The sequence below is a fragment of the Periplaneta americana genome, chromosome 5, assembly GCF_040183065.1.
Source record: "Periplaneta americana isolate PAMFEO1 chromosome 5, P.americana_PAMFEO1_priV1, whole genome shotgun sequence".
Classification (NCBI taxonomy): Eukaryota; Metazoa; Arthropoda; class Insecta; order Blattodea; family Blattidae; genus Periplaneta; species Periplaneta americana.
Window position 1 is genome coordinate 121,866,146 of NC_091121.1, and position 16,224 is coordinate 121,882,369.

Sequence of the window (16,224 nt, forward strand, 5' to 3'; positions counted from 1 at the left end):
TTCACGTTGCACTAGCGAAGGATATTTGATATTATGCTTACCAGGAATATAACCTTGTCTGATAGGCCAGTTCTTCACCACATAATGTTGTGCTGTAGCTCGATTGTCCCACAAACATAAAAAAACAACATAACTTAGTAAATCCGCCTTGTAATCCAAGCAACAAAGCTATTACTTTCAAATCTCCACAAATTGCCAAGTGATGTTCATTACAATTTACTGCATTCAATATTAGTGATATATTATCATAAGTTTCTTTCATAGTGACTGAATCAGTCACTGATGGAAGGTTTTGTACTGCCATTGTGCATGAAAACTGCTTTTAAGCTTAGTTTTGATGAATCGATGAACAGTCTCCATTCTTCTGAGTTATATTGAATATCTAATTCAGCCATAAGCTTGTTCACATTTTTGCAGGCACAAACAGAATTTTCCATTTCAAAATAACTAGTCAGTGTATCGTTTCGTTTTCTTAACACGGAAATCTTGGTATCTTTTGCTAACAAGTCCCATTTTTGTAGTCTAGAACCTAATAGTTCAGCGTGTTGCTTGGAAAGACCTAAATCCCTAACTAGGTCATTAAGTTCTGCCTGTCGTATCAGATGTGGTGTCCTATGATGTTCGGGAATGTAGGTGGGATCAGCGGAAGTTGAAGGGTAGTCTGAGGATTCTGATAGTTCGTGTTCCTCTGGAATGACATAATCTTCCTCACACTGGGTGGAGGGATATGGACAGGAAATTCAGGAGAATGTGGCACGGGTATTATGGCTGGTGGGAAATTAGAATACACAATTTGATCTTTAGTTTTCCTTGAAAATCCCTGTGGTTTGATAATGCAGAAGTAACAATCTTCCAGATGAGTGGTGGGCTGTCGCCAAATCATTGGAACAGCAAAAGACATGTTATTTTCCCACCGCAACCACTCTGGTAACTTCACGTAACATGTTACACAACACATGTGTGGTGCCCAATTTTTGTCTTCTTCACCAATTTTATAGTCGAAATACAAGTAATATGCCTATTTTACATTGTCTGTTATTTATCGACGTTGTGATTTTAAAGTTAATTCCCCACAAACATAGTAGAAATTATTTGGAAAATTTTTACAAGAACGACGATTGCTATCCATTTAACACTATTACAGAATAACTAGTACCGCTCACAACACTTGCACAATGAGAACGAATCGCTAAATTTTTCATTTCTTGTCTAATGATAGAACAGCGACCGTATTTCCTCCTTTCCCTTAGTCAGTTATAGCCAGATCCGACCTACCCTCCTTGCAGCTGCATAATAAGGGTAATAAAACAATAAACCATCGCTAAGGATAACACTCATTCAACCCACATAAGTGAAAGTATGTTTCAAATAGTACCTTAAAAGAACGGAAATGATATATAATTGTGTAAAAGATGTACGTTAAAGAACCTCTTTCAAAGTGGCTAGGTTTTAACACACTTTTATATGATTCGCTAACTAAAAAATGTAAGTTTCTGAAAAAAATGTGACGTGTAGGAACTTTTTCAATGCCATATTCGTAATCAGGACATACAAATTACATAAAAATAGTCATTCTTGTCCATGTTATGAAAATCTTGTTGAGTAGTGCTATTAAAGAAGTGCAAAATATCTTCATAGGTGTCAGCATGACTTTCGAAAACTAACAAAGTGTCGTCAACATATCTGCTGTAGGAAATAATATTATGTATGGAAGATAGATTTTCGATAAACTTATCTTCTAAATTCTGTAGAAATATTTCGGCTAGGAAGCTGGAAAGAGGGTCGCCCATTGCTACACCTTGAGTCTGTAGGAAATATTTATTGTCGAAACAAAAATAACTTTGTTTCGTGCAAACAGAAAGTAAATGCATTAATTGATTAATGATTTTGTCATCTATATTGAATTTTTGTAATTTCTCAGAAAAGAGTAGCAGAGTTTCATCAAGTGGGATATTGGTATAAAGATTTTCAATATCTAAGGAAACAAGTTTTACGGATTTGATAATTTTCAGATGTTGTAATCTTTCAATCAATTGTTGAAAATTACTCAAAGAATATTTATTATCCATTCTTAAAATTTGTTTAAGATATTTCAGCAGAAATCTATTGATTTTATGGTTAGGGGAATTTAAACTATTAACCACCAGATGCATGGATGGATTCTTTTGTGCTTTATAAATGTTAAAACCTATCAACAGCAGAAATATCAATTTAGTTGCAGAAGAATTTTACATAGCTAAATTCCTTGATAATAATATTCCTTTACTTAATGAACAACTACCTAATCCTAATAACTCTTTATTCAAATTGGCCAATAGGAGCTCTTCTTACTGCAACACGTACCCCCCTCCACTTACATCATGATGTGGTTCTTTCATATGTCAATGCATCAGTCAACACCACGCAACTAGCCATGTAACATCGGTTCTTCCTACAACTTCAAATTTTGTAAGTTTTTATACTGCTAGATAACTTCCTTTTGCTCCGTATATTTTACTTTTCTTACTTAAACACTTTTTTATTGATTCTTACAGATTCATAACACGCTGCTCATTTTTTGCATCGTGATGACTGCTGCAACATTTTTACCCATTTTAACCGTGTCATCTTTATACTTCTAAGCTGCACAAATTTCTATTTAATGCATGGATTCTGTATTTTAACATCTAGACTCTATATGTGGTTCAGTCACTATAACCACTACGCTTTTCAAGTGACTATTATTACATTATTTCGTGATTGTACAGTTATTCATATAATATTGTTTTAATTATCTCATATCATGCAATTCATCATATTTTATTATGTTGCTTTTTACCTACGTCTTTATGCTTAAAGCATTACCATATGCTAATTAGACCTGAAGATGCCATTTAATTGGCGAAAGTGCTAGTCATATTCGATTGTATAATGACCTAATGTAATTTCTTGTATTATTTATTAGGTTAAAAAGACAGTTATTGAAGGATTATTATACTTACTCATTTAAAATATAAGATACCAACTTTTCAACAGTATCACATTTCAACAGCATCTGTTGTCGAGGATTTACTTCTAAATTCATATTGCGATGGTGATAATAATTTTATTTATAAGTATTGCGTTAATTGCGTATTCATAAAAGTCTTGATAATTTTGGAAAACACAGGAACAATAGATATGTGTCTGTAATTGTGAATTTTAGAGGGATCGCTCTTTTTCTCTTTATATATATATATATATATATATATATATATATATATATATATATATATATATATATACATATATATATATAGGGACTGCTTTGGCTATCTTCGAGGTCTCGGAAAAGATACCTCTATCAAAGCAATGATTGATACAAACAGTCGAAGGTAAGGTAAAACACATATACTAGGATCGGAATTATTATCAAAAATATCTCCAGGTGTAGAACTGTTTAAATTCTTCACTACATGAAAACATCCTGTCATTTAAAAGAGCTAGTGGTACACTGATTTTTATCAAGAAATACTTTTACCAGTCTCCATCATCATCATAATCATTTCACGTATTAGACCTAGGGGTCTGTTATGGTCTCTAGGTCTTCCCAAGTTTCTTCGGCCTCTTGAAGTATAGCATAAGATCAATTTTGGCAAACGGTTGGAGGGCATCCTGGCAACATATTCTTTCCAATTCAGTCTGTATTGTTCTATATACTGAGTAATTGAATATACTTTTAATTCTTTAAGAATGTCCTCATTTCTTTTATGATTAAGGAGGAAGTAACCAGCAGGTCTTCTCATAAATCACATTTCGGCTGTTGTGAGTCTCCTTTCATCAGCCTTTTTGATGATCCAGGCTTCAGTTCCATAAGTGAGAACTGGTCGAGCAAGAGTTTTATATATCCTGAGTCTAGTGTGTCGCTGAACTTGAGAAGGCTTAAAAACCTGATTGATTACACCTAGGATCTTCGTGAATTTGGAAATTTTAATCTTCATATCTTCTTTGTCAGCAAATGAGATATTGTAGCCAAGGTAATTTAATGAATCAACACATTCAATTAAAACATTATTTACACAAATTTTACTCTGAATTGGTTCTGTGCCTAAAAATGCCATTACTTTCGTTTTATGTGTTAAGATTCTTGTATCAAATTTGGAAGCAATATTTTCCAAGTTCTGTATGGCATGTTAGAGTTCTGATTCTTTTCTTGCAATAATAATTTGGTCGTCTGCAAATAATATTGCATCGAGATGGAAATTTTGGAAAATTTTGTCTCTATAAGTGAATATTATAGTTCATGTATATAATATACAAGAGTGGAGAAAGGCCGCAGCCATGTTGTACACCTCGATTTATGGGAGCCCAGGTGGAGAGTCTATTGTCGATTTGTATAGCAATTTGGTTGATTTTATATATATTATATATTGCAGTAATGAACTGATTAGGTACATTATCATTGACCAATATCTCGAGGAATTGTTGCCTATTAACTTTATCAAAAGCTTTAACGCAATCAATAAAACCTATATGTGTTTCAATATTAAATTCTCTGTGTTTTTCAATTAATATTTTCAATGTGAAATAATTTTCGCAACAAGACCATCCTTTCAGAAGCCGTTCTGTTCTTTTCCCAATTTGTCAGCATAAAAGGTAGATAATTTGTTTTTGATTATGTTGGAATATTATTATTTTGTAGCCCATGTTTAATTGACTGATGCCTCTATAGTTGTCACAATTCTTCTTATCACCCTTTTTATAAATTGTAATCACAAAAGCTTTTTGCCGGCTAGTAGAAGGGTTGGAACCATTCCAAATAAAGTTAAAAAAAATACAGAAATCTATAGGTAAACTGCAGTCCAGTGTATTTATAGAGGTCTATGTTTACCCCGTCTTCCCCGAGGTTTTACCATTTTTGGAATTTTTAAGAGCTCTCGTGTACCTATTTTTAAGAAGGGGGACAAAACTGTGTTAATTTTCGAGGAATATCACTTTTGTTGATGTCGTACAAAATTTTGGCCAATATTCTTTTGAGAAGATTATTTCCGTACGTAGATGAAATTATTGGGGATCATCAGTGCTGTTTTAGGCTTAATAGAGCTACTATTGATCAGATTTTTTGTATTCGACAGATATTGGAGAAAAAATGAGAGTATAAGGGTACAATACATCAGTTATTCATAGATTTCAAAAAGGCTTATGACTCGGTTAAGAGAGAAGTTTTATATAATATTCTTATTGAATTTGGTATTCTCAAGAAACTAGTGTAATTAATTAAAATGTGTCTCAGTGAAACTTAAAGCAGAGTCCGTATAGGCCAGTTTCTATCTGGTGTTTTTCCAATTCATTGCGGGCTAAAGCAAGGGGATGCACTATCAACTTTACTTTTTAACTTTGCTCTAGAATATGCCATTAGGGAAGTTCAGGATAACAGACAGGGTTTGGAATTGAATGAGTTACATCAGCTTGTTGTCTATGCGGATGACGTGAATATGTTAGGAGAAAATTCACAAACGATTAGGGAAAACACGGAAATTTTACTTGAAGCAAGTAAAGTGATAGGTTTGGAAGCCAATCCCGAAGGGACAAAGTATATGATTATTTCTCGTGACCAGAATATTGTACGAAATGGAAACATAAAAATTGGAGATTTATCCTTCGAAGAGGAGGAAAAATTCAAATATCTTGGAGAAACAGTAACAAATATAAATGACACTCGGGAGGAAATTAAACACAGAATAAATATGGGAAGTGTGTGTTATTATTCGGCTGAGAAGCTTTTGTCAACTAGTCTGCTGTCAAAAAACCTGAAAGTTAGAATTTATAAAACAGTTATATTACCGGTTGTTCTGTATGGTTGTGAAACTTGGACTCTCACTTTGAGAGAGGAACAGAGATTAAGAGTGTTTGAGAATAAGATTCTTAGGAAAATATTTGGGGCTAAGAGGGATGAAGTTACAGGAGAATGGAAAAAGTTAAACAATGCAGAACTGCACGCATTGTATTCTTCGCCTGACATAATTAGGAACATTAAATCCAGATGTTTGAGATGGGCAGGGCATGTAGCACGTATGGGCGAACCCAGAAATGCATATAGAGTGTTAATTGGGAGACAGGAGGGAAAAAGACCTTTGGGGAGGCTGAGATGTAAGTGGGAGGATAATATTAAAATGAATTTGAGGGAGTGGGATATGATGATAGAGACTGGATTAATCTTGCACAGGATAGGGACCAATGGCGGGCTTATGTGAGGGCGGCAATGAACCTCCGGGTTCTTTGAAAGCCATTTGTAAGTAAGTCAGTACTTCAAATGCTATATCTTCTGTAGAACTGGTAAGATGAAGATTACATTGGTATTGGTATGAGAATGTTGTTGGTGAAAAGGAGTGTGTCTCTTGAACCATAGGTTAGGTTTTGGAAATACTTGAGCCATTTATCAATAGTAATGAGGTTAATAACTACATTCTCTTTAATATCGGAGTTTAATTTATTTAACATTTTTAATATTCTGGAGCATGGTAATGTGACATGCCTTTCCAAGTTTGCAACAAAATTATTCCATTCTTCCCTGTGTTTTTACCTTTTGGCTCGTTTGGCAATTGCAGGTTTTTGTTTATATTCTATATGATCTTCTAAGTTTTTTGTTTGTAAAAATTTCAAATATGCCATTCATTTGTCATTAATGATATTTTTTATGTCTTTGTCCCACTTCCTAATTTTTCGTTTTCTCTTACATTTATTATGAAGGCCAATGCTTTCCGATCCTGCTTTTTTCAAAATGGCTGTTAAGTGAAGCCATTCTTCTTCTACATCATCGGAAATTTTGATACTCTGAAGGCATGTTTCTACTTGCTGTTCAAAACGCCATCTAATACTGGGATCGTTTAGTAGATCTACTTTAAAGACCTGGTTTCCATACAACGAGGAATCCTTGATTGGATATCTCTAACAGACTTGCTAAAATAATCACTAAAAGTCTGATAAACAAAATAAAAAATCCTGATGGACAACATTAGAATTACTGGTTTTGTTAATAACTGACCATGTAACTGGACATTTATTAATATAATAATTAATTAATTAATGATTAATTGTATGAAAACTTTGTGTGTGTTTTGAGACTTGTATTCTCTTATAGCTTTTAGATATTCTATTTTGTCTAAAGAGGTGTCGAAATTGAACTTTGAACACCATTCGATATTGACTATGATTAGATTTAACACACTTATTATTATAAAGTAAAAAAATATACGAAGTGTGTGAGATGATTTTCTTTTATATTTACATTTCATTTTTTTTTCTCTTATCAAGCACCTTTTGTTGCTCCATGTGCAAGATGTAATGTTTCAACCTTTCTACAGTCTCGTATGCATCACTACATTGGCCACATGACACAAGTACTGTCTTCGCGCTACGAGTTGGCGCGGGGAGTAGATAGGCGGGACGGGGGAACTTTACGCTACACTCTGACCTGAAAACTTCGTCCACTTACTTGGCTACACGGAAACGGAGTCAGACATAAAAGATTCCGCATCTTCGGTGCTGTCGCTATGACTATCATTATCATATTTTTCAAAATGTCTGGAGTATGATCTGTCCATGATAATCGTCTGTTTATGTTCCAGCCGTGTATATTAATTCTAATCTCTCAACAAAGCCATTAGCCCCAACGCCCCCATCCTGATGGACAACAATGAGTGTTCTGGACACATTTGCGATAGTCAAAACTCCCGCAACATTTTTATCGTGCCAGAACTTGGGAAACGTTAAATTGGTAGGTCTATCTATTCGCATTTCGTCCAGATACAAAATCGGTTTTTCCACTTTCCTAAGCTTTCTTATTTGCTGTAGATATCTTCACGTATTCTAATTTACAGTGTTTTCCTCAATTTTTTTTGCTGCACACTTCTTGCACCTGAAATCCTTTTTCTTCAGTATTCGTCTTAATGTTGTCTGTCATTCAAATCAATTTTCTCTTGTAAAAGGGTAGACGTTTGTTGCAGCTTGGTACTATTTTTTTACTTGTTATTTAACGACACTGTAATAACTACTAGCTTCTTCAGTGTCGATTGAATTGATGATGGCGAGATGGTATTTGGCGAAATGAAACCAAGGATTCGCCATAGATTACCTGACATTCGCCTTCCGCTTGGCAAAGCCTCGGAAAAAACCCAACCAGGTAGTCAGCGCAAACGGGAATCGAACTCACTCCCGAGCACAACTGCAGATCAGCAGGCAAACGCGCTACCTCCTGAGCTACGCCGGTGGCCCTCTTTCTTTTTCAAATAAAAATTCTCAATTATATCTTTTTTGTCAATCTCCCGTCGAAGTCATCTACATTTGCGTTTCGGTAGTCTGGACGTTTACATTTTTTTTCTCCCTCAGGTGTCGACAACGCACTTTCTTCTGTGCAGTCTTTCATTTCATTCCTTATACGCTGTATTGTTCTTGTGGATAGATTAGATTACTTTTCTACCTTTGCTGTAGGTTTCGTAAGAGGAATGCAAAGGCACTGTTGTTGTTTTTCTTCATCACAGAATTATTTTGCACTTCTAATAATATTCCTTTCTTCGCTATAGATTGTTAATCCTTGTTTCCTCTTTGTCGACATATTTACAATAAACAAAAAACTGCTATAAACCTAAATAACAGTATACAATAACATAAATTCTATTAACTGTATTATTATCAACACTATTAACACGAAAATCAAAGGATAACTAAAGCAATACAAGATCTGTGGTATATTGAAAACAATTGTCGTGTTGAAACTAATAAAACACTACAGTAAAAACCCCACTATTATTTTCACAAAGTCGCAAAGACTCATAGACACGTGCAGTAGATGTTTGTGGAATAGGAATATTGCAGTGAACAGCGCGGTGCGCATGCGCGACTGTTTCCCCTCCGCCCCGTCTAAGTACTTCAGCCGCCTTCTCCTGGCGTGACAACAGTACTACTTGCCTTTCGAATACATAATTATGTTCTGCATTTGCAATATCTTTGTCTGGAACTGAAGCATACTATATTACGTACAAAATCATAAATTAAACTTACTTAAAGGCTGAGTCACACTATGCTGGTTTACCAGCTGTTCAGCAGCGCAGAGTGATCCTCGACTAGTGGCTGCTGCTTACCAGGGCTGGTGTAGTAGCAGCCACCAGCTCATCGCGTGTCTCATTTTGTTGTTGCTAGCAGTGCTCTGCCAGCCTAGTCTGAACTTCTACTTGAAGGCATTGGGTCTTGTTCAAGTGTAATCTGATTATATACATCGTGTTTTTTTCTGTCTTTCTGTTCTGTTGTACGTGTACTATGATTTACGATATCAGAATGAAGTGGACTGGGAATGAGATTGTCCAGTTTTTGAATATATATCAAAATATGAGTGTCTGTGTACCCCCTGCGGTAACTGAGTGGTCAAACCTTCAGCCTGTTACACAGACTGTCAAGGTTCGAATCTTACTCGGGCCTGAGATTTTTCATTGAAAAGTTCATAGTCATAATTATTGTGGCAGACAAAGTTACAGTTGGAGATTTTCTTTGGGTTCTCCCGTTTCCCCATATTGAGCATCTACATTCTGTCATAATTTCCATAGCATTCTCTGAACGCTGGCTGGCGACGAAAGGAGGGGCTAGCCTAAGGATGAGAGAGGTTGTCTGCTCGAAACATTGGTATGCAGCTAACCTTACTGTAGTCAGCTGGCGTGAGTTTGGGAATGCATCTAACTTGAGGGTAGCACAGTAGATCTTGAAAGGTCGCAGTGTTGGTTCGTAGTGCTCCTTCCCTAAATTCAGTTCAATTCAATGAGTGCCTTCTGGGATGCCTCATTTTCCAACTACTTAGGAAGAGATGACAAGAGTGCAGCCTTCAGGAACATGATAGAGGAGTTGGATGCTGCGGACTTGCGTGTCACATTGGAACTGTTAAAGGAGAAGCTTACCTGAATGTAAATTCTTTTCTTCGTGGTGGGTGCTGAAACCAATTCTAGTAGGTTCTGAGACTTCAAATTGGACATTCTTAAAATGCTCTCGTATGAGATAAGATCTTCATCCGCAAGCTCTCTTAAAAGTCTCAAGGAGGCCCACAACTTCTATCTTCAACCTATTCATTCCCTAACTCACTTCCGTTTCTTGTATTTCTTCTCCAATATATAACATGCTCAACTCTCTCCCTAACATTCACCATAACAACTTTCACTGTGGACCCAAAAACCACACATCTGACACCTGGGTAATTCCATGCAAAACAGTATGACGCAAAATATTAATATCTCCAAATTTGTTAAAAATTGTACATTCAACTCTTTATATCGTATATATTAATCATGTACAAAATTATGTTTGCGACAGCTACTGTTTAAATGTAATGGGCAGTTAAAACACTTTTATTTGAGCACATAGGCCTATTTTCAATTTGTTTTCTGACCATAAGAATAATTACAATTTTTTTTTTTAAGATATCGTTAGATAGCTTACAAAATAGGTTATTAAGATACTGTAATTCAGTGCAGCTCTGAAAATTGTGTTTAAAGAAATTTAAAAATATATTTTTAAAAACGCAATTACATAAAATCTAATACTTCAATTCACATAGAAAAAAAATAAATGACAATTTACAGAGCATTTTCATTAGACTGTCAAATTTTCATAATGGGACCTTAAAAAATAAGGAAGTTACAAATTGAAACAACTCACCGTGTAAAGGATGATCTATGCTGCTGCATCATGTGCCATCACTGCTGCTGGTCATTGCGAGAAGCGTCTCATCATTGATGACCGGTGTGCGTCACACGTCTGATTTTAACTAGTTTCGGTACTTCTGGTGAAGCAGAATATGGTTTTATTGCTAACTTTCCATTAACTGGAACCATACAGTGAACACTTCTTATTCCGGAAACAGTCTTGAGGCCGGCAAATTTTGAGAATTTAGATTTGTAACTATTTCTTCATGTTCTTTAATGGATGTGAATGACACAATGATTTGTATTTTGACCAATCATACAGTTCTTTAGGAGTTGAAATTAGAGCTCCTTGCATGCTGGCTTTTGCAGCGAGTCGCCTGATTGTACCCTTACACCGTCACTGGGCCCTTTACTATGACTAGTTCCAAAGAAATGCCACTCCATAGGTATTTGAAAATCGTGTTCATGATTGAGTAGATCAACGAAGTTTTTTTTGTTCTTGTATTGGCTAGCTGCTCCGTCACTAAAATCATATATTTGAGATATTTCGGTATGTGTTTGTTTCAGATGTTCTATCACTTTCCTTTAAAAACATGAACTGTTGTACTATCATGAACTAAGCATTCCGAAATTACTGAAAAACAAAGGTTGTCTAAATCACCATCAACTGAATTTCTGTAATATACTGTGAATGGGTGTATTGTTGCTTGAGAGATACTCCAGTAGTGACCTTGTGTAGCATTCTGAATAATGAAACTGTAATTCTCTGAAAAATCACCAATGATAATGAACTCACTGGGCTCTATTTCATTTTTCAGCCGCTTTAAATAATTTGCTTGGGACTTTGCAATAAAGTTGTGTATCTCGAATTTTTTAAGCCAACCAATGAAATTATTAATTAAATTTACAAAGTCACTTTTAACTAAAATCATATTGGCCCTGTCAGTTGTCCATTTCTTGTACTGAAGTTCTTCTACCAAATTTCTCTCTAACAATGACGTCAATATTTCTGATAGATTTTCACTACCAGGACGTTTTTTTTTTTTTTTTTTTTTTTTTTTTTCAGTTATCGAGAGAAGAATTTGGTGATGGGTTACTGCAGACTATTTTCAGCATTAAATCATTGATATTTTCTATTCCACTTTCAAATTCAAGAATTGCATACAGTCTTAAACTTATGAACATTAATTTAGTATTGTCGCATATAGTGCAAACACAAATGTTGTGTGTCCCTGGTTGCCAACCAGGTGTGCAATGTTTCGGTCTCAGAGACGCAAATCGCGAAAATCCAATCTTACAATTTGGTTGTCCTACTTTAAATTCTCTATAGTCTTTTTAAGTTTGATAATAGTAGCCTCCATTGTTTTTTACTCTTTTATCCCCTTCCCGGGCAGATCTAGTGTCTTTCATCCCTGGCATTATCCTACTCTAATATCTTCTTCATAAAAATTTATCACAATTTGAATCACGTCATCAGGGAGGTTTCGTTGATATTTTCTATCTGGAAGCGACATAATACCTTTATTTGTTTGAGTTACTTTTGCAGTGTGTGCTACATAAGGCGACACTCCGAATTCAGATATTTTATATTCACTCCAACTTTTTGGAAGGCAAATTAAAATCATGTACTTTTCATTTGCTGATTTTACATGTGTAAATTTTTCTTTAAATTGGTTGATCATTTCCTGTGCTTCATTAATCGCATCACCAACATTAAATATGTATCTATTAATTGCTTCATTCACAAGTTGCTTTTTGCTGAGCATATGATGTAACTCTCGAAAGCTTTGGTTTTGAAACAGGGGACTGGCCTAGTGGTGTAAGAAGTTTATTTAAATTACTTACATTTAGAGATTTATTACGTTCAGGAGCATATTCTTCTTCACTTGTTGAATTTCCCGCCTCTATTTGTAAACCTTCTTCTTCGCTTGTTGATTTGCCGACCTAACTTTCAGTCCCAGCAACTTCACTAATCATTTCAATTTTTGAAATCTTATAGCAACAGCGTTCGCAAATAGCATCACCTACCACTAAATGCGGGACCTTTTTACACATGCTACTTGTCACTTTTCTTTTACAGACTTGTGACGAATGTTTTTCAAGTCCGAAAGTGTTGCAACACCATAGATGACTCCAATGTTTCATCTTTAATTTAGGAATATTGAACACTTACAATGACAGAACAGATCAAAATCACCCTCTAAACTTAAGGGAAAAAGTTACAATGACGGAACAGAACAAAATCACCCTCTAAACTGAAGGGAAAAAGTTGCACTGAGATTATAACAGGAAAAAAAAAAACAAACTCTCACGTGAAAGCTATTAGTGACCCATAGAGCAGTTATCGTAACATCTGGCATTGTCATATCGGTCGCTAAGCACGCATGTGTGTTTCTGGTATGAGCGCATGATATAATACACTGCATGCAACTTTGAACTCTTCAATTCTGATTTATTTAATATTTCCCAAAGTATTAGAGGTGCCCTCATAAAATTTTTTGTAATTGGTTAAGAAATTGTTTATCTCACTGTAAAAAATAGAGCATAATACAAAAAATATTTGATTTGAAAATATTAACATTTCTGTATTTTACTGTAAGTTTTAATATATACTCGAAGTAAAAATCCAAAATAACTCAAAAGTAAGTTTAAATATACAGAGTCATCAATGTATTGGCACAATTTTTACTTTGATACAATGAAGCATGTCATTTTAATAATATTTTTAATAATAGTCTACATATAAACTCCCCGAATATTTCACCCTTCATTACTTTTCAACCATTGGTGATATGAAGTTCATATTAGGCCATTTAACTTTTCATTATCATGACATTCATTTACTAGAATATTGAAAAAATCGAGAACTTGACGTTACAAAATTTAAAATCATAGGAGGCTACACCTGCAATGAGATCAAGTGATGATGGAGATTTGTTGGGATGCCACAGGAACTGTAGCTCCTGGAGCTACCAGAGGAAACCCTGTGTTATCCAGCCCATGGTCTTGCTGAACGGAAATCGGGGATATGCAGGGTCGAACTCGCGTCCAGCAATTAAACCGCTAGCCCACCATGGCAGAAATGTAAAAAAATAAATGTAATAAATTCAAAATTTCTTTTAATGTAAGAGAAACTGTTATTCCTTCAGCATAGTGTACCTTTGAACATTTTTTGTTTTTTAATTTTTGCTGCTACCTAGAGGACTCAAACTGAAGTAGATTGTAGAGAAAGTCGCTAAGTAGCTCTGGCCGTAGTTTCGGTTTGATTTATCGTAAGGTGTGAGTTCTGTGGACAAAATAATTTTTTATTACCGACAGTAAACATTTCGTTCATTGATATATGTTTTCTAAAACAAAACCAAATTATATTTGTTACTATCTATCAAGTTCGGTGTGTTCCCTATCATCTGGTGACTAATAACAAATTTTAATTTCCATGATTTATTCGAATCTCTAGTTTTGGGAGCCATATTTGTTTAAAAGTGCACCCTCTTGTACCTTTCAACACAAAACATCTTGTACCATGGAACATGTTCCGAGGTACACAATAATATCGGTTTAGCATATTGCTAAAGCTCATCCGGAAGAATTTCGTACTAATCTATGTTCTAGTTATAATTCTAATAATCAGAATGTTTCCCTTGATATACCGGAGATACCACTCCCTAATCTCGAGAGTGAGAATGTTTCAGACAAAAATGATGTTCATGGGTTTCAACAAAATTTGGTTGAGTGGATTCAAATTTTTCAGAGTAATATGGACGAGGAAAACTTTCAAAAATATACGGAAGATTTCAAAGATTTTCTTGGTACTGCTCATCATTTTCTCCCAGGCCCCAAACACCCCGCCAGGCGGTATTATCTAGCACGCAGACGTGGTGACTTCAAAAATAATAATAGACACTATACTGAAACCACAAATCCGCAAAGGAAATCCAAACGAGAAAAGCAAGTCAGACTAGAAAAATACAATTACCAGGTGACACAATTCCTATATTATAACCAAAGAAAGAAAGCAGTTCGTCGAATATTTGAACCAAAGAAATGTCCTTTAAGTATTCCGGTAAATGAGATTGAAACTACGTTTAATAATAAATTTAATAATGTAAACCACCATCACTTGGATAATTATCCGAACCATATTACTGAAGTTGACAACGATGATATTAACAAATTTCTGGATACTGTTAGTAAGGAAGAAATTCTTAAAGCTATGCAAGGTATTTCGATTGACACTTCTGCAGGACCAGATAAAATATTGATGCGAACTATTAAATGTGAAAAAGTTGCAGTAATTTTAGCATTAATAGGAACTAAAATGTTATCACACAATTGGGTACCTAATTTTTTTCGGAAAGCTAGAACTGTTCTTATATATAAAGGTGGAGAAAAAAAGGACCCAAATAATTATCGACCTATAACCATTTGTTCAGTAATTCGAAGAGTTTTGGAGAGGTGTCTTTGTTCAAGAATGCAACAATACGTAGAATTTAATGAAAACCAACGAGGATTTGTATCTACTGCTGGTGCACAGATTAATGCCTCTATATTAAATTCAGTTCTTCGTAAGGCCAAAATCGAAAAAGAAGATGTCACCATCTTGTTTCTTGATGTGCATAAAGCTTATGATACTGTTGGACATCGGCATTTGGAATCTGTCATTCACAATTCTGCCCTTCCCCAAAAATTACAGGATTTAATTATAAATTTACAGTGTGGAAATGAAACCCAGATAGAGGTTGGAATCCATAAAACAAAACCCATACCGTTTAAAAAAGGGGTTATGCAAGGCGCTCCTCTTTCCCCAATGCTTTTTAATCTCAGCATAGACCACATTTTTGATGAATTATCCGAGCCTAGTGTGGCTGAAGAATTTGGATATGACCTTGTATCGGATCTAAATAATGTAGTAACATTAGGATTTGCGGATGATATTGCACTTGTTGCTAAAAGTACAATTGCTGCATCTGAAATATTTACCATGACAAAACGGTCATTACAGCAGATCGGATTAAGTCTAAATGAATCTAAAACTCAAACCATCGTTATCGAAAAAGGAAAATTAAGTAGTACGACATTGAATCTTGGAGGATCAATTGTTAATAGTATTGATGGAGATGAACGAATCAAATACCTTGGGATTAATTTTTCTGATGAAATTAAGTTTGACATTGCCCAAGTAATCAATAATTTAAATAATAAGATCCAAGCTTTAACATCTACTTATCTTCTGAAACCAGAACAAAAACTCAATGTTTTAAATATGTATATTTGGCCTATACTTGTTTATCCTCTTCAAAATGCTCCCCTTCACCAGCTTTCTGACCGGTTTCTCGAAGATGTGGATAAGTTAATTAAAAGTTCGGTGAAGGAAATTTTATGTTTGCCAGGAGACACGCCCGACGCGATGTTGTACACCGAACGTAAATATAAGGGTCTCAGCCTTTTCAAAGCTCAATGGGAAGCATATTTACAGCATCTCAATATTTGCAACACATTATTGAGAACCTCGAATCCTCTTGTCGTTTCTACAAGGAACATTGCAGCAGAAAAGAAAGTATGTTCCAGGAAGTTAAAAATT

The 16,224-nt window shown here is 34.9% G+C and overlaps 2 protein-coding genes across 12 annotated transcripts in view; one reads left to right on the forward strand and one right to left on the reverse strand.

Moving 5' to 3' along the window:
- The window catches only part of LOC138700129 (zinc finger protein 235-like), a 196,137-nt gene extending 181,364 nt beyond the window's left edge, over nt 1-14,773 (reverse strand). The window contains exons 1-3 of the mRNA XM_069826494.1: nt 14,620-14,773; nt 12,489-13,929; nt 10,657-11,166 (exon numbers count right to left, since the gene is read on the reverse strand). The gene's annotated coding sequence lies outside the window, so the exon portion shown is untranslated. The remainder of the gene's footprint in view (nt 1-10,656; nt 11,167-12,488; nt 13,930-14,619) is intronic.
- The window catches only part of LOC138700126 (zinc finger protein 235-like), a 345,990-nt gene that overhangs the window by 95,709 nt on the left and 234,057 nt on the right, over nt 1-16,224 (forward strand). The gene's annotated exons all lie outside the window — the stretch shown is intronic.